This window comes from Giraffa tippelskirchi, chromosome 8, assembly GCF_054371585.1.
Source record: "Giraffa tippelskirchi isolate mGirTip1 chromosome 8, T2T-mGirTip1v1.2.pri, whole genome shotgun sequence".
Classification (NCBI taxonomy): domain Eukaryota; kingdom Metazoa; phylum Chordata; class Mammalia; order Artiodactyla; family Giraffidae; genus Giraffa; species Giraffa tippelskirchi.
Genome location: NC_137282.1, coordinates 85,358,859 through 85,383,713, shown reverse-complemented (window position 1 = coordinate 85,383,713; position 24,855 = coordinate 85,358,859). Strand labels below are relative to the sequence as shown.

General features: G+C 37.9%; 1 long non-coding RNA gene and 1 other non-coding gene across 7 annotated transcripts in view; one reads left to right on the top strand and one right to left on the bottom strand.

Annotated features, from left to right (window-relative positions):
* LOC145516377 (uncharacterized) overlaps window positions 1-24,855 on the top strand; it is a 523,613-nt gene that overhangs the window by 341,091 nt on the left and 157,667 nt on the right. The window lies entirely within an intron of this gene.
* Window positions 18,183-18,289, bottom strand: LOC145519217 (U6 spliceosomal RNA). The gene has a single exon (XR_014063635.1). It is a non-coding gene; the product is annotated as a U6 spliceosomal RNA (small nuclear RNA).

Sequence of the window (24,855 nt, the reverse complement as noted above, 5' to 3'; positions counted from 1 at the left end):
TGCTGAAAGTGCTGTTTGGCTTTCCTGCTGCATCCACTTGGGTTCTTGGATTCTTGCCCTGCATGTGTAACGATGTGGCCCCTGACTCAAGGGGAAAACCAGCAAAGACTGTTGAACTGACTGCTTTTCTCGTTCTCCCTTTGCCCAAGAATCTTAGCTTCTCAAGTCCTGGTTGTTTTAGCAGGTCTAAGTTCCAGCTTTTCTTTTCCCAGTCCAAGCAGATGCCAATCTCTGTTTCCTTGTCTGCCTCTTAGTAGGGGTCTCTACTTACTTTTACGTAACTTCTCAGACTCTCACTTTTGAAGCAGAAGAACTGGCATATGCTGTCAAAAAAGTAGCGGCATGAAGAATGTTAAGCTTCCCTCCGTGAGCTTCCTTCCTAGGGGTCCTGACCCTTCAAGTCCTACCTGCCCCCAAAACTCCCGAACAACTTCAAGCATCAGAGGTGTATCTCATCCGTCTTTTCTAGTCCTTGGTAAACTGAACAGTTTTGTTACAAGCTCCTCTGTTACAGCTGCAAGCAGAGGTTCTCACTGACTGGATACTGGCTAGTATGAAGGAATTATTGTTGATTATTTTAAATCTATAATGGTATTATGATTATGTATGTTTTGAAAAGCATCCCTATCTTTTAAAGATAAAATATTGAAATGTTTGAAATACATAATAATATCTTCTTCAAAACACGATGAGGAGAATGAGTAGGTAAAGGATGTAGATTGCTTTGAATTAATAACAGATGTAGATTTGCTTGAATTCATTGTTGAAGCTGAGTAATGGGCATATGGGAACAGGTCATAGTATTCTTCCTACCTTTTGTATATGCTTAAAATTTCCTATAATTTTGTATGTACTGAAAATTTCCTATAATTACAAAACATAATGAATAAATAACATGTGGCCTTTGTATTTTTGGTTTCCTTTCAACAAGCATGAACTTATCCTTTGGGAAGTATACTAACTTCTGTTTAAAAAAAAAAGCAACCCCATATTGAAAACAAAGAGATAGACTTTTTTTAATACAGAGGCAAAGCACTGACTGCCTCTGTATTAAATAGGCTGACTCCATTACCTTAGCTGAACTCAAAGGGAATTTATGACCAAAAGAATAATATGTTGATGACATGGAGAGCAGTGTGCACTGGACCTTAGGAGAGCACACGTGCGCGCGCGCACACACACACACACAAATCCCTGCATCCAGTAGGCAGTCCAGGCAGAGCAGAAACAGCACAGGCCTGAGCTCCAGTTCTAGTTTACTGGGGGCTCTCATAGGTCACAGGGCTTCCCTGGTAGCTCAGTTGGTAAAGAATCTACCTGCAATGCAGGAGACCCTGGTTTGATTCGTGGGTTGGGAAGATGCCCTGGAGAAGGGATAGGCTACTCATTCCAGTATTCTTGGGCTTCCACTGTGGTTCAACTGGTAAAAAAATCCGCCTGTGATGCAGGAGACCTGGGTTCGATCCCTGGGTTGGGAAGATTCCCTGGAGAAGGGAAAAGCTACCCACTCTAGTGTTCTGGCCTGGAGAAGTCCATGGACTGTGCAGTCCATGGGGTCACAAAGAGTCAGACACGACCGACAGACTTTCACTTCACTTTCTCATAGGTCACACAGTGGATCAGGAAAGAAGATAGCAAGGGGTGTGGGTCCTGCCCTGGATTATTTTACAATTTAGTCACAATTAAAGATTATAATTAATTTATGAAACACCACTTAGAAAAATTATGATGTTGCTTTCATTTCTTATCAATGAAGGGCTTCTCTGGTGACTAAGATGGTAAAGAATTTGCCCGCAATGCAGGAGACCTGGGTTCAATCCCTGGGTTGGAAAGATCCCCTGGAGAAGGGAATTGCAACCCACTCAAGTATTCTTGCCTGGAGAATCCCATGGACAGAAGAGCCTGGAGGAGTGCAGTCCACGGGGCTGCAAAGAGTTGGACTCGACTGAACAACTAACTCTTTCACTTCACTATGGCATTGCTTTGATTTCTTATCAATAAACTGTCTTACTTTTCTGAACTTTCCTGTGGGATTTCAAATATTAAAAAATATACCAAAGAGGAGATACTCAGTGCAAATCCTGTTGGATTTTCCTCCTCCAAGTCTTCACTATGTAGTATCCAAATGTTAATAAAACTAGGTCGAAACCAATGTCAAGGAACTCCCATGAAATCAGGATGAGCTGTTAAATGTGTCTTTCCTCACTGCTTGCTTCCTTCAGTTTTTGCTCATCTACCTAGCAGCAGTGGCTGGCATGAAGCCACCTAAGGGCTGTGCTGGGGAAATTGTTCTGGTTTACTGTATTTTAGGATGGGTATACCTGTCATTCTCCCATCTCACAGGGAAACTCAGGATTTGCGCAGAAATGTTTTGAAGTTGTATGGATTCTTTTCACCAGATAGAAATTACTAAAGTCTGGAAAGTTATTGAGGTTACCTACAGGTTTCTGTTTTTTTTTTTTTTTATTGCCTCTTTTTTGTTTTCTATTCTATTTAGTTTTATTATTTTTGTATACATGTGTGCATGCTAAGTTGCTTCAGTTTGTCCAGCTCTTTGCGACCCTATGGATTGTGGCCAGCCAGGCTCCTATGTCCATGGGATTCTCCAGCTATGAATATGGAAGTGGGTTGCCATGTTGTCCTCCGGGTATCTTCCTGACTCAGGGATCGAACCCGGGTCTCTATGGTCTCCTGCATTGGCAGGTGAATTCTTTACCACTAACGCCACCTGGGAAGCCCCCATTTTGTATAAGGTTGGCACTAAAAATATCACACTGAAGAATACAACAGGTTGTAGAGTAAGTACAAAGCCAGCTATTTTTGTAGTCACATTTCAAATGGGGATTATCATAATTGAAAACTGAGATGAGTGTAGTGGATTTAACTAGTATTCTAAAGCTTCAAAATGAAAAGTTGCAGGAGCTAATTGAAAATATACTATGAGTTGTTGACTTTCTCCAGGCAGCTCTACTTCCAGTAAGTGATAACTAATAACTAGCCAAGTGTGAGTTTCTAACTTCCCATAAATGTATATATAATACATACATGTAATACATAGTAGTTTGAACATTCTTTTACATTTTACGACAAAGTTACACAAAGGAGCAGTGTGTAAAAAGAGCCCACTGATGTTAAAATAGAATATACAACTAGTAATTCTTATGACTTAGAAGATGATGTTTTTGGTATATCTTTGGAAATAACTGAAGGTATCCAGAAGGCAGCAATCTTTAGTATTTAGATGTCAAAGGCTCGGGATTTTACTGTAAAACCTGCCACTACAAGTAGTGTGATCTTAATCAAGTGGGTGCATTCTCTGTACCTCCATTTTCTTATCTGCAAAGTAAGTTAGATGAAATCTCCTCTAAAGTTTTATTTTAGCTTCAAATTCTATGGTGTTATAATGTGTCATCAGTTATTCTAATGAAATAACTGTATGTTTCCTATAACTAGAAAATAGTCCTACAGAATGATATAGATTTTGGCAGAAGAATTAAGGTAAATAAAATTATGAAGCAGAAGATATTAAGAAAAGGTATACAAAAAAGATCTTCACAACCCAGATAATCACAATGGTGTGATCACTCACCTAGACCCAGACATCCTGGAATGTGAAGTCAAGTGGGCCTTAGGAAGCATCACTACAAACAAAGCTAGTGGAGGTGATGGAATTCCAGTTGAGCCATTTCAAATCCTAAAAGATGATGCTGTGAAAGTGCTACACTCAATATGCCAGCAAATTTGGAAAGCTCAGCAGTGGCCACAGGACTGGAAAAGGTCAGTTTTCATTCCAGTCCCAAAGAAAGGCAATGGCAAAGAATTCTCAAATTACTGCACAATAACACTCATCTCACACGCTAGTAAAGTAATGCTCAAAAATTTCCAAGCCAGGCTTCAATAATATGTGAACCGTGAACTTCCAGATGTTCCAGCTGGATTTAGAAAAGGCAGGGGAACTAGAGATCAAATTGCCAACATCCGTTGGATCATCGAAAAAGCAAGAGAGTTCCAGAAAGACATGTTTCTGCTTTATTGACTATGCCAAAGCCTTTGTGTGGATCACAATAAACTGTGTAAAATTCTTCTAGAGATGGGAATACCAGACCACCTGACCTGCCTCTTGAGAAATCGGTATGCAGGTCAGGAAGCAACAGTTAGAACTGGACATGGAACAACAGGCTGGTTCCAAATAGGAAAAGGTGTACGTCAAGGCTGTATATTGTCACCCTGCTTATTTAACTTATATTCAGAGTACATCATGAGAAACCCTGGGCTGGATGAAGTACAAGCTGGAATCAAGATTGCCAGGAGAAATATCAATGAGCTCAGATATGCAGATGACACCACCCTTATGGCAGAAAGTGAAGAAGACCTAAAGAGCCTCTTGATGAAAGTGAAAGAGGAGAGAGAAAAAGTTGGCTTAAAGCTCAACATTCAGAAAACTAAGATCATGGCATCCGGTCCCATCACTTCATGGGAAATAGATGGGGAAACAGTGTCAGACTTTATTTTTGGGGGCTCCAAAATCACTGCAGATGGTGACTGTAGCCATGAAATTAAAAGACGCTTGCTCCTTGGAAGAAAAGTTATGACCAACCTAGACAGCATATTAAAAACAGAGACATTACTTTGCCAACAAAGGTCTGTCTAGTCAAGGCTATGGTTTTTCCAGTAGTCATGTATGGATGTGAGAGTTGGACTACAAAGAAAGCTGAGCACCGAAGAATTGATGCTTTTGAACTGTGGTGTTGGAGAAGACTCTTGAGAGTCCCTTGGACTGCAAGGAGATCCAACTGGTCCATTCTAAAGGAAATCAATTCTGAATTTTCATTGGAAGGACAGATGTTGAAGCTGAAACTCCAATACTTTGGCCACCTGATGCAAAGAACTGACTCATTGGTATAGACCCTCATGCTGGGAAAGATTGAAGGCAGGAGAAGGGAACAACAGAGGATGAGATGGTTGAATGGCATCACCGACTCAATGGACATGAGTTTGAGTCAACTCTGGGAGTTGGTGATGGACAGGGAGGCCTGGCATGCTGCAGTCCATGGGGTTGCAAAGAGTCAGACATGACTGAGCGACTGAACTGACTAGTTACAGTTAGTGTTCAACACTAATAATAACAAATGAAAAAATATCTCAACTATACTATATAATGACCATATGCTGGATATTGGGTTACATGCTTTACACACTTCTTTACTTACATTCCATTATTATTCCTATTTTACAGATAAAAATATCAAGAAAAGAAAGGAGTTGTGAATTATCTGTTGTCACTCAACTAGTATGTGGTAAAGCTGGAATTTGAACCATAGTTGATTTTCTCTAGATCCCGTGCTCAGTAGCCATGATCCTTCATGGTCACCCTATAGTATTTTTGTATCTATGGCCTTTTATTCTTTTCTGATGTATTTAATGAATCTTGAACACATGGTTTTGTCTAAAATATATAAGTAAAGTATTTTCAGTGTACTTTAAGATTTATAAAATGTTGTACTCTTTGTTCTGTCATATGGTCAATGCAGTACTGAAACTGAGAGTGGATATTCATTCTTATTATTATTTTTTATATGATCATGTAGAAACAGAGAAATTATTCAATTGCCTAATGAATAGATTCTAGAGCTGGGCCTCTACTTTTTAAATTTGATCTACTCATTGCTTTTTTCTATTGTACTGCTTGTAAACACAATAGTTTCTACAGCAAGGAGGAGAAACATAAACATGAAATTCATAAAAGAATTATATAATTGCCTTCCTCACCTATTAGTACATTTGATTTGTAGGATAGTTTCAATTAAGTTGAAAGAAAGGAGATTCTCTTGATTTCAGAGATCAATTTATCTGCATTGATTATCTTCAGGGACATTGAAATGTGCTCTGCAGACCATGATGATGCAATGGTACTTATGTATTTTGTTTTTCATTATCTATTTCTGTAAAATGAAAGACTAGGAGACCAAGAAGGTCAAATCTGACAAATATGTGACAGGCAGTACCATATGATACCCAAATAACAGGTCAGCTAAATAAATGGCCTTGTCAGTTGATAGACTGAATTGATCAGTGAGGCAAAGCTCCAGAGTTCCAGATTTAGGAGCCCTTGTTGAACTACTAGAGACTGGTGCCCTTGTTGAACTATTGTGGACTGTCTGTTTAGTCAAATATCCCAGAGCAAGTAGCTCAATCACGCAGACTCTTCCCACTTGCTTTCTTCTTGTAGTAGGGTTATTGTTTAATAAATTCCTGAAGGCTCACAATATGCTAGTCACTTTGCTGGTGGGAAGGGCTTCAAAGACTTAAAAATCATGTAATCCTTGATGCAGAGGACTGTTTAGTCATCATAGAAGACAATCAAGATAGGAGAAGTCATAAAAGTTCCAGGAAGCTTTCTTCCAAATGACAAAATTGAAAGCATAATGTACTTAAATGTTTTGAGAGTGTATTGAAGCACTTCGGGAAGACCTTGAATATGAATTAAAAAAACATACAAACTTCTACGAAAACTTCGGATAATTATTCTACTCAGTTTTTCTGGGAGTCTAAAACTGCTCTAAACAGTAAAATAACTAGAAAAAATTAAGACAAATATAATTTATGGAGAAAAATAAATATGCAAGAAAAGGAAGGTAATCACTTTTTACTACATGACACAGCTCTGACTAGCATTTCATGTACATAGTAATGTAGAAAGTGAATATTTACTATTCCAAAATTGGAAAATAAATGTATTGGAAAGATGAAGAGACAGTATGTGTCTGTATTATAGGGAAATGTACAGTTCTATTAAACATGTATTTATTTATTTTAAAAAATTTATTAAAAAATTTTAAAAAACATACTAAAATTTATATAGTAAGGCTTTTGAAAGTATCTTTAACATGTACTCCACTTTGAGATGTTCTCTACTGTTTGCATTTTCTGTCGATGCACTGCTGTTAACTAGAATTGTAATATGTTTTAAATGTGGACATTGAGAAGTATAATAAAACATCGTTGCTCAGTTGCTAAGTTGTAAACTCAGGGAGATAATGAAGGGCAGAGAAGCCTGATGTGCTGCTGTTCATGGGGTCCCAAAGAGTCGGACATGAAAAAATAAAACATTGAGCTCCTGACAATTAGATCTTTTAAGGTTTTTGACCAGACAAAAGTGAAAAAATATGAGAAAGTATATCAATATTTTGTTAAGACTGACTATCCAAAAGCAAGTAGTGGTGTATTAATGCAGTTGTTTCTCAGTATCTGCTGCAGATTGGTTCTAGGATATCCACTGGAAACCAAAATCCTTGAATGCTCAAGTCCCTTATGCTAAGTGGATTGTATTTGCATATAGCCTATGCACACCTTCCCACATACCTTAAGTCATTTCTAGATAACTTATAATATCTATAGTATAGTATTAGTGGCTCAGTTGTGTCTGACTCTTTGTGACCCTGTGGACTGTAGCCTGCCAGGCTCCTCTGTCCATGGATTTCCCAGCAAGAATACTGGAGTGAGTTGCCATTCCCTTCTCCATGGGATCTTCTTGACCAAGGGACTGAACCCGTCTCCTGCATTTGCAGGCAGATTCTTTACCATCTCAGCTACCAGGGAAGTCCTTTATAATACCTAATATGATGTAAATCATATGTGTGCATGCCTGCTCAGTCACTCAGTTGTGTCTGACTCTTTGTGATCCCATGGACTGTAGCCTGCCAGACTCCTCTGTCCTTGGAATTTCCCAGGCAAGAATACTGGAGTGGGTTGCCATTTCAAATAGTTATAAATACAATACAAATGTTATGTAAATAGTTGTGGAAGCGCACAGCAAATTCAGTTTTGCTTTTTGGAACTTTCTAGATTTCTTTTTTAAAAGATCATTTTTGATCTACAGTTGGTTGAATACTGAAGGCCAAATGTATTACTATTATTTTCCAGGATGCTTTTGAATTAAAGAAGGTAATTTCCCTTATTAAATAAAAAGTTCGGGCCAGTTGCTTGATTAGGTCTGGCTCAAAAAAAAAAATGTTTGGTCATATCCGTGAATAACAATGATAATAAGAATTATGAGATACATACTACGTAAGAGGTTCCCACGGAGTGTCCTGAAAACCCAGAAGAGAATAAAAATCTCTCCCAGTGTTAGGTGATGAAGGAAGATTAAATGGAATACGTGATTTGCATGGAATTTGTGCCCATACAGTGAATATAGAAAGCATTATTTATCTTCCATACCTTTGTGACATTGCCTCCTCTAATCTACCTGCTTTCATATGTTTTATTTTTGCTGTTTTGCTTTTTCACTTTGATGTGTTAAGTATAGATTCCTTTTATTCTGCTTTTTAGAATTTATTGTCCTTCCTGGAACTATAGTCCGAGTCCTTTACCAATTCCAAAATATTTAGTCATCATCATTTCATATATAGTCTTCCTACTGCTGCCATGGGAAACTCCAACAGACATATTTTAAACTTTTCCTTCTTATCTTCCATGCTTTTAGTTTGAAAGTTTCACTTTGTCTCTTTTGGCTTCAATGCAGGAGTTTTATTTCAATTTATTGGTATCAATTTGTTACTGCTCCGTAGCAAACCACCCCAAAACTCAGTGGCTTAGAACAACAAGCATGTATTATTGCTCATGAACCAGGTCAGCAGGTCTTCTGGGCTTCTGATCTTCTGGGCTTGATTGGGCTCACTTACATATTACAAGCATCTGTGGGTTGGCTTTGTGGCTTTGCTGATTTTGCTGGTTTCAGCCAAAATGTCTGGGGCCTCGTCTGGGGTGAGTCAGTCTGCTCCAGGTATCTCTCCTTCTACAGTAGGCAAGACAATGAATGTTTGTGTCGTGGTGACAGGGTTACAATAGAACAAGCAGAAGCCCACAAGGCCTATTCAGCCCTGGACTAACATGAGCACATTATCAGGTTTCATTATTATTTTTGGAAGCCCTTGGCATCTTTTCCTTTGTGGATCTCATGTCATAAAATAGTATTAAAAACTGTCTTTTATAACTGCCTTGGAATAAAGATGAATGTAATCTAGACTGTACTCATTACAATTACTATATATTCATTACTCAATTTCTCTTTATTCTGGTTTGAAAAGAAATTATGATTAAACACTTTTATGAGCCTCTAAAAGTATTGTGGACTCTCAGCATTGTGACCACCAAAACTAATGGATAAGTCAGGCCTGCACACCATTACTTCTGCACAAGCCCAGCCTGTAAGACTGGGGAAATAGACTCCACCATTTGCTGAGAGGATCTCAAGTTACATCGCACAGGTTGTTGTAAATTATAGGGAGGGATGAAGCACTAAGTTCATTTCATAATCAGTTTACCGCATCAGTTCTCTCTTTCTGTAAATTTAATCCTAGTTATCTGCTTTTCTTGTTTCTCACTTGATGTTTTGTTTCCCTAGGTATATGTAGTATTTATATTTATTTTGTACTTTGATTCTGATAATTATAATACCTAAAGTGCTTTCAAATTTAATTTTCAAATCTAGTTTTCATTTCTGCTAGTGCTTCCTCTTCAGGGCTTTTTTTTGGGGGGAAGCATAATTTGGCAGCTTTAGTTTGATATATTCTACTTTGCTTTGTAAGATACTTAAGATATTAATTAAGCTTAGAATTATGTGAAGCTTCTTTCTTGCTTTGGAGTTGTTTTGTTTACACATTTTTTTTCTTTTTTTTGAAATATAGTTAAATTTACAATGTTGTGTTAGTTTTCGGTGTACAGAAAGTGATTCAGATATATATGAAAAAGAATATTTATCTATAAATACATAGATATTCTTTTTCAGATTCTTTTCCCTTATAGGTTATTACAATATTGAGTGTAGTTCTCTGTGCTATAAGTAGGTCCTTGCTGATTATCTATTTTATGTACAATAGTGTATATATGTTAATCCCAAACTCCTAATTTATCTGCGCCCCACCTACCAATTTGGGTTACACATTGACTAAGAAGGTAGTGTGCTTTCAACTGCCAATTCACAAGAATGCAGTTAATTTCTCAGGGAAGATGATTTTTCCTCACCTGGAGCTGAGGCAGAGGGTTAAGTTTCTTTGACATCTTTTTTTTCTTCCAGAAGCAGGTAATTTTTCCTTTGGATTACCTAAAGGGCCCAAGGCCTTTTCCCCACTTTTCCTGAATAATTCTATGAAACAGAGCACTGGATTTTTATTATTGACACATACTCCTTAGGTAACCCATCTTTTCTGAGCTTGCCCACCACTATAGTTTAAGCATTTTTTTTTTGTCCGCAAGAGAGTCTGTTTCCTATAAGCTTGACTTAAAAAAAAAAGCAAAACAAACCAAAAACTTTGCTGTATTGTTTCTTATCATTTTTGGTATTCTATAATTGGATGTTTTAAACACATATAGTCTTCTGCAATGCTTTAAATAAAACTCAGCCTTAAATGCTTTAAAACATATAAGCAAATAAAAGTTAATGAACAAATAAATTCTATAGCTGCAAGGTAGAATTGAATAATAGAAAGTAGAATGGAGCCGAAAGAAACTATTGCTAGGAACTCAGGCTAAAATTCTCCTTGACTTCTTTGCAGACCTTGGTATCTCTTCTCTCCTGCTGGTTTAGTCTTTTCACACATATCTAAGTAGTCAGTATCCCCATTTCTTCCATATACCTGCCTCTGTTATAGCTCAGTCTGCTTCCCCTGTGTGTGGTAGTTTGGGGATATATTATGCCTCATCAAATCTTTTTGACCTATATCTTTTCACAGAATTTTATTTTACTCTATATTGATAAGAAATTAAAAATAAAAATTGGTAAGAAAAGTTCTTTTTCTTTGCTTGTGATTAAAAATGGATTAATGTACATCTAGAGGAAAAATGTGAATTTAAATCCTTTTTTTTGGACATTTAATTACATGTGCTTTCAAGGTTATTCATATTCTGAAGGTTCTTGCTTTATTTACATCACAAAACCTTCCTTATTTATATTTTAAGGTCATATTATATAACATACATAAAAGTACTTTGTGAATTCTGATGTACTGAGTAATAAGAAGGCAATATTCCTATTTACCACCACCTATTCAATTCAACCATAAAAACAATAACAAAAATACTACAACAAAAAATGACCCTTACTTTTAAGGTATTCACTTTGCAGTGCAGAACATAAGATGTAAACTCACAGATGGTCGGTCGTGTGCTAGGTGTACACGAGGACCAGAGAATGAGGTCTGGTGCTGGCATGGAGTGGGCAATAGTCACGTTGCTCCAACTGGGAGGTGATGGAAGTTTTCACTAAGTGATAACACCACGGCAAAATCCTTTTGGGAAAGGAGGGATTCCCTAGGCAGATGATTTTAGAAAGGCATAGTAGATTTAACAAAGATGTTATGGAATAACAATGTCTTAAAAACTTAGCATCAAAGAATAAATCAATTCTTTTTCAGTCCGGATGAACCTATTTGAACACAGGGAAAGAGACACAGAGTAGAGGACACACGTGTGGACACGGAGGTGGGGGAGAAGGGGAGAGTGCAACAAACTGGGAGGCTAAAATTGACATATATACACTACCATATAAAATATATAGCTAGTGGGAAATTGCTATATGGCACAGGGAGCTCATCTGGGTGCTCTGTGATGACCTAAATGGGTGGGGTTGTGGGGGTCGGGCGGGAGGGAAGTCCAAGAGGGAGGGAATATATGCATACATATAACTGATTCACTTCATTGTACAGCAGAAACTAACAGCATTGTAAGGCAATTATATCCAAATATAAAAGAATAAAACAAAGACCTCCAGAGCAAAACCAGCAACAAAAAATAACCAAGTCTAACCCATTAACTTACCAGGCAAGAGAACAAAGAACAGTGAAAAATTCAATTCACTGAGTCATTTGCTGAAGGAGAAAATCAGGGGTCTTTATATGCTAGGGAAAGGAGTACATAATTACATTAAGCATAGAAATGAGAGGGCAGGGTAAGTCCGTAAGTGTGTGTACACTTGGTTAAAATAGTCTCATTTTTCATTTTTCCAGAAAGTGTCTGCAATTAGGTTCAGTAAAGATCTGGCATCCGGGTCACTCAAAGTTCAGGGAAACTTCAGTTGTTTAGAGCCAGCTGTGATAAAATACAACGATCAGTTTTGATATCTCCTAGGCAAGTGCTGCTGGAAGTGGAAAATTTTTATTCACATTGGCTTGAAGCAGATGTCATATATAAAGGAGTTGAAATTGTGCCACTAGACTCGGCCTCATAGCTCGAATGCGGTCTGTGGACCGAGCATAGGTGTTAGCTACCTGGGTCCTGGCTGACCCCCAACACCAGTTCACAACTGAGTCAGAACCTGCATTTTAGTAGGGTCCTCAGGTTTTTCATTTGCACCTTAAGAAGAAACAGCAGCTTTAAAACAAGGTTCTAGATTAGTGGTTCTCTAACTTTGATCAGTAACAGAATCAACTGGAGAGAGAGTTCTAGACTTACTGGGGTAGAATAGGCTTCAGATCAGTTCAGTTCAGTCACTCAGTGGTGTCTGACTCTTTGTGACCCCATGGTCTGCAGCACGCCAGGCCTCCCTGTCCATCACCAACTCCCAGAGTTGACTCAAACTCATGTCCATTGAGTCGGTAATGCCATCCAACCATCTCATCCTCTGTCATCCCCTTTCCCTCCAACCTTTAATCTTTCCCAGCATCAGGGGCTTTACCAATGAGTCAGTTCTTTGCATCAGGTGGCCAAAGTATTGGAGTTTCAGCTTCAACAGCAGACCTTCCAATGAACACCCAGGACTGATCTCCTTTAGGATGGACCGGTTGGATCTCCTTGCAGTCCAAGGGACTCTCAAGAGTCTTCTCCAACACCACAGTTCAAAAGCATCAATTCTTCTGCACTCAGCTTTCTTTATAGTCCAACTCTCACATCCATACATGACTACTGGAAAAACCATAGCTTTGACTAGATGGACCTTTGTTGGCAAAGTAATATCTCTGCTTTTTAATATGCTGTCTAGGTTGGTCATAACTTTTCTTCCAAGAAGCAAGCATCTTTTAATTTCATGGCTACAGTCATCCCTTGCAGTGATTTTGGAGCCCCCAAAAATAAAGTCTGCCACTGTTTCCACTGTTTCCCCACCTATTTCCCATGAAGTGATGGGACCAGATGCCATGATCTTCGTTTTCTGAATGTTGTTTTAAGCCAACTTTTTCACTCTCCTCCTTCACTTTCATCAAGAGGCTCTTTAGTTCTTCACTTTCTGCCACAAGGGTGGTGTCATCTGCATATCTGAGCTTATTGATATTTCTCCTGGCAATCTTGATTCCAGCTTGTGCTTCATCCAGCCCAGGGTTGCTCATGATGTACTCTGCATGTAAGTTAAATAAGCAGGGTGATAATATACAGCTTTGACATACTCCTTTCCCTATTCGGAACCAGTCTGTTCCATGTCCAGTTCTAACTGTTGCTTCCTGACCTGCATACAGAATTCTCAAGAGGCAGGTCAGGTGGTCTGGTATTCCCATTGCTTTCAGAATATTCCACAGTTTGTTGTGATCCACACAGACCTTTGTATTTTTACCAGGTTCCCCAGGAGATTCTGATACTGACCAAAGCTAAAGAACCATCATTTTTGAACATGCTTTTCTTACTCATGATCTGTAAGCTCAAAATCTGCACACATTAAAGAGCTGTTTTCTCCAGCCTGCCAATGCAGGGGACATGGGTTCGATCTCAGCTCTGGGAAGATTCCATATGCTGTGGACCAACTAAGCCCATGCACCACAGCTACTGAGCCTGTGTGCTGCAACTGCTGAAGCCTGCATACCCTAGAACCTGTGAAACAGAGAAGCCACCATAATGAGAAGCCCTTACACAGCAATGAAGAGTAGCCCCTGCTCAGCTCAACCAGGAGAAGCCTGCTTACAACAACCGTCAAAGAAGACCGAGCACAGTCAAAAATAAAATGAATAAATAAATAGTAAAAACAGATATATTCTCTTCAAAACTCTGGTTGTATTACAGAATGAAACCATATGTGCTGTTTTCACTGGAATTCATCCAATACAATAACAATCATGAGGATTTTATGACACCTGGAATTTCAGTAACCTGAAAGCATGTTTAGCACATGGTACGATCATTTATTTTTTTTGTATCTGTGAGAACATTCTAGTGAGGATTATCTACTAAGAAACAGAAATTCCCAGGTCTTTGTTAATGGTGGAAATAGCTCAGATAACTATTCACTGGAACAGGGAAAAGACTAAAGTTTAGCTTATATTTAGGAGATTTCTCCAGGTGTTATGTATCAAGTCATAATATTTCTTTGTTTAACAAATTAGAAACTTCCTCTTTCAGTTGATATAAGCTGGCTTTTGTTCTCACGGTTTCTTTTACAAAAAGGTGAATTTTGGTGCGTCATAATTAAAATCCTAACCAAAAACTGACAAGTTTTCTTCCCACCAACTTCTCTCTGGGGCACCCTGATGTCGGCATCAGGAAGAGTGAGGTCATGTGCTTTTAATAAACCCAAATGCCATCAAATATAGGAAATCATTTGGCATTTCCTTTACTGGATACAAAACCTTACCTTTATTAGTCATTTAATTATGAGTTCAGAAATGAATTTGTGATGTGGAAGAACAATATTCATTAATAATTAGGGAAATGAGCAATGCACAAAATTTTCTAATAGGTCCAACCCTTCTTTTTCCTGCATGGTAAATGTTTGTGAAGGAAATATGCTTTAATAAGATAAGAGGTTTCAGTAGAGACATATTTATTACTTCTCCCTGAATGGACTCAACATGAGACTGGCAACTGTTTTAAGAAATACATTTAATCCCAGATCATTATTATTACACACTGCTTAGAGCATAAAGTCCTCAGCTTTCTTTTGAAATCATTATGACGAAGACTCTCATTTTGCACTTGAGGAAAAAGGTGAAGCCAAACAGTTAGAGGAACTTAGCCGTTTACAGATCTGAGAGTCAAAGATAGTTTTTCTGGCTTTTAATGCAAAGACTGCTTCAATAAACCTTTGAGCATTTGATTTTATCTAAAGATATTTGTAAAAAGAAGCTAGGATATTCTGAAGAAGAATAAAAAGCTTTAAACGGGTGTATAATTTGGAATTCAGTAATTCCACATCAAGGCCTTTATCCTAAAGAACCACTCAGTAATACGTATAACTATACTTGTAGAACAATATTTATTGCAATGGTGTGAAACAGTTTAAGAAAGCTGGATTATGTTAAATGGTAAACAATTTAGAAGGAAACTGAGCTTTCTTCTATATGTAAGTTCACATATAATTTTTTTTTTTTTCTGTTGTTGTTCAGTCACTAAGTCATGTTCAATTCTGTGTAACCCCCTGCAGCATGCCAGGCTTTCCTGTCCTTTACTTTCTCTCTGAGTTTGTTCAAACTCATGTCCACTAAATCAATGATGCCATCCAACCATCTCATCCTCAGTCGCCCCCTTCTCCTCCTGCCCTCAATCTTTCCCAGCATCAGAGTCTTTTCCAGTGAATTGGCTCTTCAAATCAGGTGGCCAAAGTATTGGAGCTTCATTTTCAGCATCGGTCTTTCCAGTAAATAGTCAGGGTTGATTTAATTTAGGATTGACTGATTTGATCTCCTTGCTGTTCAAGGGGCTCTCAAAGTCTTTTCCAACACCACAGTTCGAAAGGATCAATTCTTCGGCACTCAGCTTTTTTTATGCTCCCACACTCACATCTATACGTGACTACTGGAAAAACCATAGCTTTGACTAGATGTATCTTTGTCGGCAAAGTGATGTCTCTACTTTTTAATAGGTTTGTCATAGCTTTTCTTCCAAGGAGCGTCTTTTAACTTCATGGCTACAATCACCCTCCACAGTGATTTTGAAGCCCAAGAAAATGAAATCTATTACTATTTTCACTTTTTCCCCAACTGTTTGCCATAAAGTGATGGGACCAGATGCCATTATCTTTGTTTTTTGAATGTTGAGTTTTAAGGCAGCTTTTTCACTCTCTTCTTTCACCTTCATCAAGAGGCTCTTTAGTTCTTCACTTTCTGCCATTAAAGTGGTATCATCTGCATATCTGAGGTTGTTGATATTTCCCCTGGCAATCTTGATTCCAGCTTGTGCTTCATCCAGTCCAGCGTTTTGCTTGTTGTACTCTGCATATAAGTTAAATAAGCAGGGTGACAGTATATGGCTTTTACATACTCTTTTTCCCAATTTTGAACCAATCCATCGTTCCCTGTCTGGTTTTTTTTTTTTTTTTTTTTTTATTTTATTTTTTATAAATTTATTTATTTTAGTTGGGGGCCAATCACTTCACAACATTGCAATAGTTTTTGCCATACATTGACATGAATCAGCCATGGGTTTACATGTGTTCCCCCTCCTGGACCCCCCACCCACCTCCCTCCCCATCCCATCCTTCTGGATCATCCCATTGCCCCGGCCCTGAGCCCTTGTCTCATGCATCGAACATGGAATGGTGTTCTGTTTCACATATGATAATATACATGTTTCAATGCTATTCTCCCAGAACGTCCCACCCTCACCTTCTCCCTCAGAGTCCATAAAATTGTTCCATGCATCAGTGTCTCTTATTCTGTCTCGCATATAGGGTTATCGTTACCATCTTTCAAATTCCATATATATGCATTAGTATACTGTATTGTTGTTTTTCTTTCTGGCTTACTTCACTCTGTATAATGGGCTCCAGTTTCATCCATCTCAGTAGAACCGATTCAAATGTATTTTTTTTAATGGCTGAGTAATATTCCATTGTGTATATGTACCACAGCTTCCTTATCCATTTGTCTGCTGATGGACATCTAGGTTGCTTCCATGTCCTGGCTATTGTAAACAGTGCTGCGATGAACATTGGGGTACACGCGTCTCTTTCAATTCTGGTTTCCTCGGTGTATATGCCCAGCAGTGGGATTGCTGGGTCATATGGCAGTTCTATTCCCAGTTTTTTAAGGAATCTCCACACTGTTCTCCATAGTGGCTGTACTAGTTTGCATTCCCACCAACAGTGTAAGAGGGTTCCCTTTTCTCCACACCCTCTCCAGCATTTATTGCTTGTAGACTTTTGGATAGCAGCCATTCTGACTGGTGTGAAATGATACCTCATTGTGGTTTTGATTTGCATTTCTCTAATAATGAGTGATGTTGAGCATCTTTTCATGTGTTTGTTAGCCATCTGTATGTCTTCTTTGGAGAAATGTCTGTTTAGTTCTTTGGCCCATTTTTTGATTGGGTCGTTTATTTTTCGGGAATTCAGCTGCAGAAGTTGCTTGTATATTTTTGATATTAATTGTTTGTCTGTTGCTTCATTTGCTATTATTTTCTCCCATTCTGAGGGCTGTCTTTTCACCTTGTTTATAGTTTCCTTTGTTGTGCAAAAGCTTTTAATTTTAATTAGGTCCCATTTGTTTATTTTTGCTTTTATTTCCAATATTCTAGGAGGTGGGTCATGGAGGATCCTGCTGTGATTTATGTCGGAGAGTGTTTTGCCTATGTTTTCCTCTAGGAGTTTTATTGTTTCTGGTCTTACATTTAGATCTTTAATCCATTTTGAGTTTATTTTTGTGTACGGTGTTAGGAAATGTTCTAGTTTCATTCTTTTACAAGTGGTTGACCAGTTTTCCCAGCACCACTTGTTAAAGAGATTGTCTTTTCTCCATTGAATATTCTTGCCTCCTTTGTCGAAGATAAGGTGTCCATAGGTGCGTGGGTTTATCTCTGGGCTTTCTATTTTGTTCCATTGATCTATATTTCTATCTTTGTGCCAGTACCATACTGTCTTGATGACTGTGGCTTTGTAGTAGAGCCTGAAGTCAGGCAGGTTGATTCCTCCAGTTCCATTCTTCTTCCTCAAGATTGCTTTGGCTATTCGAGGTTTCTTATATTTCCATACAAATTGTGAGATGATTTGTTCTAGTTCTGTGAAAAATACCATTGGTAGCTTGATAGGGATTGCATTGAATCTATAGATTGCTTTGGGTAGTATACTCATTTTCACTATATTAATTCTTCCAATCCATGAACACGGTATATTTCTCCATCTGTTTGTGTCCTCTTTGATTTCTTTCATCAGTGTTTTATAGTTTTCTATATATAAGTCTTTTGTTTCTTTAGGTAGATATATTCCTAAGTATTTTATTCTTTTTGATGCAATGGTGAATGGTATTGTTTCCTTAATTTCTCTTTCTGTTAAAAATATGGAACGCTTCACGAATTTGCGTGTCATCCTTGCGCAGGGGCCATGCTAATCTTCTCTGTATCGTTCCAATTTTAGTATATGTGCTGCCGAAGCGAGCACTCCCTGTCTGGTTTTAACTGTTGCTTCTTGACCTACATACAGGTTTCTCAGGACACAGGTAAAGTCTGGGTCCGATATTCCCATTTCTTTAACAATTTTCCACAGATTGTTGTGATCCACACAGTAAAAGGCCTTAGTGTAGTCAATAAAACAAAAGTAGATGTTTTTCTGGAATTCTCTTGCTTTTCCTATGATCCAGCAGATGTTGGCAATTTGATCTCCGGTTCCTCTGCCTTTTCTAATCCAGCTTGTACATCTGGAAGTTCTCAGTTCACATACTAGTGAAGCCTAGCTTGAAGAATGTTGAGCATTACCTTGCTAGTATATGACATAAGTGCAGTTGTATGTAATTTGAACTTTCTTTGGCATTGCCTTTAGTCATTAATGATTTAAGGTCTGAACATTCATTTTGAAGAACTTGAAACAATAAATCTCACATCTGAAGAAAAAAGCTGCAAAGCTTAGAAATAGTGTTGAAAAGCAGATGCCATCTTAATACTAAAGATTTCTGGTTGTTTTTGGAATCTTGGCTCTTTGAGGGTATTCAAATAGTGTTTTCGGGAAAACTAGTCTGAATCTCAGGGGATAAGATGGTTAATTAAATATCCAATTTTCGTGAATATTAGCAAAGTATTCAGAGCAACTTACATATTCAAATGTGGGGCATTAAACTATGGCCTTTCTATTCAGTGGCATTGTGTGTGCACGCTCCATCACTCAGTAGTGTATGACTCTTTGAGAGCCCATGGACTGTAGGCCTCCAGGCTCCTCTCTCCATGGAATTCTCCAAGCAAGAATACTGGAGTGGGTTGCCATTTCCTACTGCAGGAAATCTTCCCGACCCAGTATTCCTGCATAACCTGTGCCTCCTGCATGAGCAGGCAGATTCTTTACCACTGCGCCACCTCAGTGGCATAGTGCTAGCCATTAAAATTCTTCCAGAGTAATGTTTTAAAAACGTGCGAACGTAGTCACAGTGAAATTCTAGGTTTGAAAGGATGTTAAAAATAGTATGTTCAGCATAATCTAAAATTTATGCCATATGTCTAGATACCTACAAAGAAAGATAAAAAGGTATATATGCAAATGCTTACAGTGATTATCTCTGGGTGGTGGGAGTAGAGATTTTTTTGTGTGTTTATTGAGAGGAAGAATATTATATTCATTGTTTAGTCCTGGTATAACAGATTACCACACATTAAGCAGCTTAAAACTATACAAATTTACCATCTCACAGTTCCGTAGAAGTCCAGTAGGCCCAGCTGATTGCTCTGGGTTTCATCAGACCAAAATCAAGGTGCCAGCCTGGGCTCTTACCTGAAGGCTCTGGAGGAAATGCTTTTTTAGGATCCTTTACATTGTTGAAAGAATTGCGCTGCATGTGATTTTAAGATCAAAGACTCCCACTTTCTGGCTAACTGTCACTAGAGGTAGTTCTTCCCAGTTTCTGGAGCCTGTCAGAATTTTATGGCTCAGAGCCCCCTTCATTTTCAAAGTCCACAACAGTGGGTGAAAACTTTCTCATGCTTTGCATCGCTTCTCCTTTTTTCTGTATGGCTTTTCTCTGACTGAATTCAGTTAGAAAAGTTTCTCTGCTTCTAAGATCTTAAAGGGATTAGTTTGAGATTTTTTAAAAGTTCCACCAATTAGCAACCTTAGTGTTATCTTCAACGTCCCTTTTCCAGTTTAGCATGACATGTTCAGAGGATATGTGGATTACACTAGAAACATCTTTCTTGGGCCGGAAATTCTCTGGACTGCAACAGATAGTATAATGTTAATGGCATGAGCTTTGAAGATGGATAGCAGACAGACCTTGTTGTACCCCAAAGCTGCCACCCAATATATGTTGACTTTGGGGAAGTTAATTCATTTGCCTTCCAATTATCTCATATATAAAATGGGGATCATAATTATGCTTATTTCGTTGAGCATTTATGAAGTTTATATGAGATACTACATAAAGAAAGCTGAGCACTGAAGAATTGATGCCTTTGAACTGTGGTGTTGGAGAAGACTCCTGAGAGTCCAGTGGACTGCAAGGAGATCAAATCAGTCAATCCTAAAGGCAATCAGTCCTGAATAGTCATTGGAAAGACTGATGCTGAAGCTGAAGCTCCAATACTTTTGCCACCTAATGTGAAGAACTGACTCATTGGGAAAGACCCTGATGCTGGGAAAGATTGAAGGCAGGAGGAGAAGGGGACGACAGAAGATGAGATGGTTGAATGGCATCACTGACTCAATGGACATGAGTGTGTGCAAGCTCTGGGAGTTGGTGATGCACAGGGAAGCCTGGTGTGCTGCAGTCCATGGGGTCACAAAGAGTGGGACATGACTGAGTGACTGAGCTAAACTGAATATTAAAAGCATAAGATGCAATTTGCAATAAAAATTAACCATGGCATTTTCATTATTCTCAATACATTTCTGTGTTTTCTACAATGAACATGTGTTAATAAGAAAAACAATACAAATTATTTTAGAAGCAAGAAAGTTTAATCCCATTCATATGGTATGTCTGTTGGTGGATATATAATTTCTTATTTTTAAAACATTTTTCTGTAGCACTTACTAACTGAATATTTAATTTTAAATATATATCTTGAAATGCATATATATTTATTTACTATATTCTCCAAGTACAAGAGCACTCTCAGTATTGTTCGCTGATGTTCCTCAGTGTTTCTGGCACTTAGTAGGTGCTTTATAAATATATGTTAAGTAAATGAATTATTTTTAACACAACTATACAAGAGTCTAATTAAAAGAACTTTGGATCACTTAGAAATTTTCCTTTTACATACATTCCTGAGAAAGAAAAAGGCAGAACAATAAAAATCTCTTTTGAAAATTTAAATTTTCACTTGTCTAAAATATTCTTCCATATTAGTACATTTAAAATGTAATTGTTCTCATAGAACCTCTTGTTGAATACAGGGGAGATAATTGTACACAATAACAATGTGATCATGGTGCCAGATTTTAACCCACAAAGCTTGACTCTGATTTCAATTATGAAAACTGTTATATATCCAACCCTGTGAGATTCATTTACTTTCATTAATGAGAAACTCATAAAGACATGCTAGAGGGAGGGAGAGAGATGAGAAATGATGAAGAAGGATGTGCTCTGAAGGAGGAAGGAGGCCACCACTGAGCACAGGAGGAAGAGATAATAGAATCAAAAGGCTGTGGGCACTGTAAGACTCAGCTCATCTTCATGTCTCTGGAGCAGCTCTTTTCTTAAAGTGCTCATGAGTTAAAATTTGGACATCTTAGTACCTACACAAACCCACTGTGATAAATGAACCAACAACCCAACAAGGGACAGATAATAAGACTTTGGTTTTGGTGGGATAAGGGACCACAGGGGGAATGCAAATGCCCTCCGTTAAGACTCCTGTATGTGTTCTTTCAGGTTGGTTAACAGTAGGGAACAAGCCGGGAATAGCCAGAGATTCTATTCCATGAGGTAGGTTATTATGGAAAATGTGTGACTAATGCACATTTAGTGAGCCAAATTACACTTAGGCTGCTAACAACTTGTCTAATGTGTCTACTCTGTGTGTGTCTGATAACATGTGATGAGGATGTTGTAGTATAAGCTTTGACTCAATCTGTACCAGGTCATTAGGTCAAAGAATCATGAAAATAAATTAGTTAATGAATACCTTGTTATGGTTCATTGCAACAGACTTGAAAACCCATAATTAAAATACAAAGAAAAAAATTCTATAAGAGTTTTGTTAAAAATAACCCTGGTGTATAGAATAAGAAGCTTCTGTTTTTGTAAAGAGTAGCATGAGTCTGAACTCTATCATCTTTACTGGACTAGTGTTTTCAAACTTCGTATATTTTATGAGTAAATAGTTTTTACCCAAAGCTATGTTTTTTCCAGTAGTCATGTATGGATGTGAGAGTTGGACCATAAAGAAGTCTGAGAGCCAAAGAATTGATTCTTTTGAGTTGTGGTGCTGGAGTTCCTTGGACAGCAAGGAGATCAAACCAGTCAATCCTAAAGGAATCCTAAGGAAAATCAACCCTTTGTATTCATTGGAAGGACTGATGCTGAAGCTCCAATACTTTGGCCACCTGATGCAAAGAGCTGATTCGTTGGAAAAGACCCCGATGCTAGGAAAGATTGAAGGCAGGAGGAGAAGGGGTTGACAGAGGATGAGACGGTTGGATAGCATTATTGACTCAATGGGCATGAGTTTGAATAAACTCCAGGAGATAGTGGAGGACAGGGAAATCTGCCATGCTGCACTCCATGGGATCACAGAGTCAGACATGACTTAGTGACTGAACAACAATCCGAATATTAAAAATGACTGAAATAAAATGGAGTACTGATTGCATTAGTATTGAATTAAAAAATTTTTCTCTCTCTTTTTATTTTTTGTCATGTCAAAGGCATATCTAACTGCAGGCCATGATCATGAATGTTTCAAATTGCTCCAGAAGACCACGGGTCCTTAGCCTGAGGCTATGGAAAACTGAGTCACACCCCTGAATGGAAAAAAATGGCATTACTATTGTACTAAAATTAAATGAAAATTTAGCACTGCCTTCCGTTATGATTGCAGGCAACAAACTTCTGTAGTATTAGCAGTATTTGTGACTTTGTCACCAATAAATAACATATTTTATATCATATTATTACTGTTGCAGATATCTCAAAATATTGTTTAACTCAGCAGTACAAAATTATAATAGTTACTCTAATTGCCCCTAGATCCTGGTATTTAATGTGACCATTAGAAGCACATATATTACTGTATCTTGATTTGTGACATTTTGATAACTCTTCTAATACATTAGGTTCCTTTGTTATATTGTTTACTTTATTTTTATATTGATAAAAATAATATTTTGAGAAGGTAATCATATAGTCACCAGACTGCCCAAGAACCCAGGGTAGAAAGAAAATGAAGGGGGTGGGGAAGAAAGAAATAAAGGAAGGGAAGAAAGAACCCATGAGTGGGCTATTAACATGCTAAAGGTAGTAGCTATAAGTTTTTCTCTGTCTCCAGAATTTAGTGCCTAGAACATAGTTTGTTCTGAAAAAAATCCTCGTTAGCTGACTTTTGCCTATGAAAACAAGCCTGAAGCAATAAGCTATGACTTAGTGGAAAGATTTGTCATGAGGTAATGTTTGAATGGACTCTTGTAAAATGAATAAAAAGAGGATGTAGCAAATAGTATGTGCACATTGATCAGTAGAAAACATGACTGCTGTGGAAAAAAATTAATTTTATGTAGATGAAGGATTTATGTGAAAGATAGAACATAATATGTGTATAGGATAATATTATCATGACTTTAGTTAGGTAAGGATTTCTTAAAACACAAAAAGTACTAATAGTAAAGTAAATTTTGGGAAATTTGACTATATTAAATCTAGCAATTTATTTCCATCAAAGTTATCATAAAAAGCAAAAATAAAAAAATAAGGCACAGTAGGGGGGACATTATTTTCAACACATGTAACTAAAGGGTAAATAAGGAGAATATATAAAGAATTTCTGTAATTTAATAAGAAAAAGCCAACCAGTACCAAAGAAGAGGTAATCCATTTGTCCAAAAGTAAAATGAGAATGAGACTTGTATAGGAAGTTCACATAAAGACAAACAGGGATTTTTGTTGTTCAGTCTCTAAGCTCTGTCTGACTCTTTGAGACCCTATGGACTGCATGCAGCACACTGGGCTTCTCTGTCCATCACTATCTCCTGGAGCTTCCTCAGATTCATGCCCATTGTGTTGATGATGCTGTCTAACCATCTCATCCACTGCTGCCCTCTTCTCCTTTGTCTTCAGTCTTTTGCAGCATTATGGTCTTTTCCAAACACAGATTGCCAGTAAACAAATGAAAAGATACTGAACCTCATAAGTAAGGAGAGAAATGTAAATTAAAATCAAACTGATATACAGACTTATATAAGTTTGCGAAAAATTAGAAGTTTGACAGTACTAAGTATTGGTAAGGATTATGAACACTGAGAACTCATCCACTGCTGCTGATAGTGTAAACTAGTGCAACCACCTTTGGAAAGTAGTTTGATACTTTCTATTCAAGTTTTTGGAAGATAGGAAATTTGCGGTGTTCTATTCTTTAATCTGAAGAGGGCAGGCAAAAATAGGAAATGTCAGTAAAAGTACTAAGATGGAGTTCACTTACAATGTAGAAAACTGCAAAGAGCGTAATTCCTCATTTTATGACATGGAAAGGCCAGATAATCTACAAAATGACATCTTTTTTGAATCCAGTTAAGAGCTAAAATCAAAGGGCAATCAACTAGCCTGAAATCTGATGAAAGACAGATATCTTCAAGGAGAAAGCGAATGGAAACCATTGCTTACCTAAAGCATAGCATAGAAAGAAGAGACACCACATAGCATTCAGTTCAGTCGCTCAGTCGTGTCCAACTCTTTGCGACCCCATGAATTGCAGCACCCAAGGCCTCTCTGTCCATCACCAACTCCTGGAGTCTACCCAAACCCATGTCCATCGAGTCGGTGATGCCATCCAAGCATCTCATCCTCTATCGTCCCCTTCTCCTCC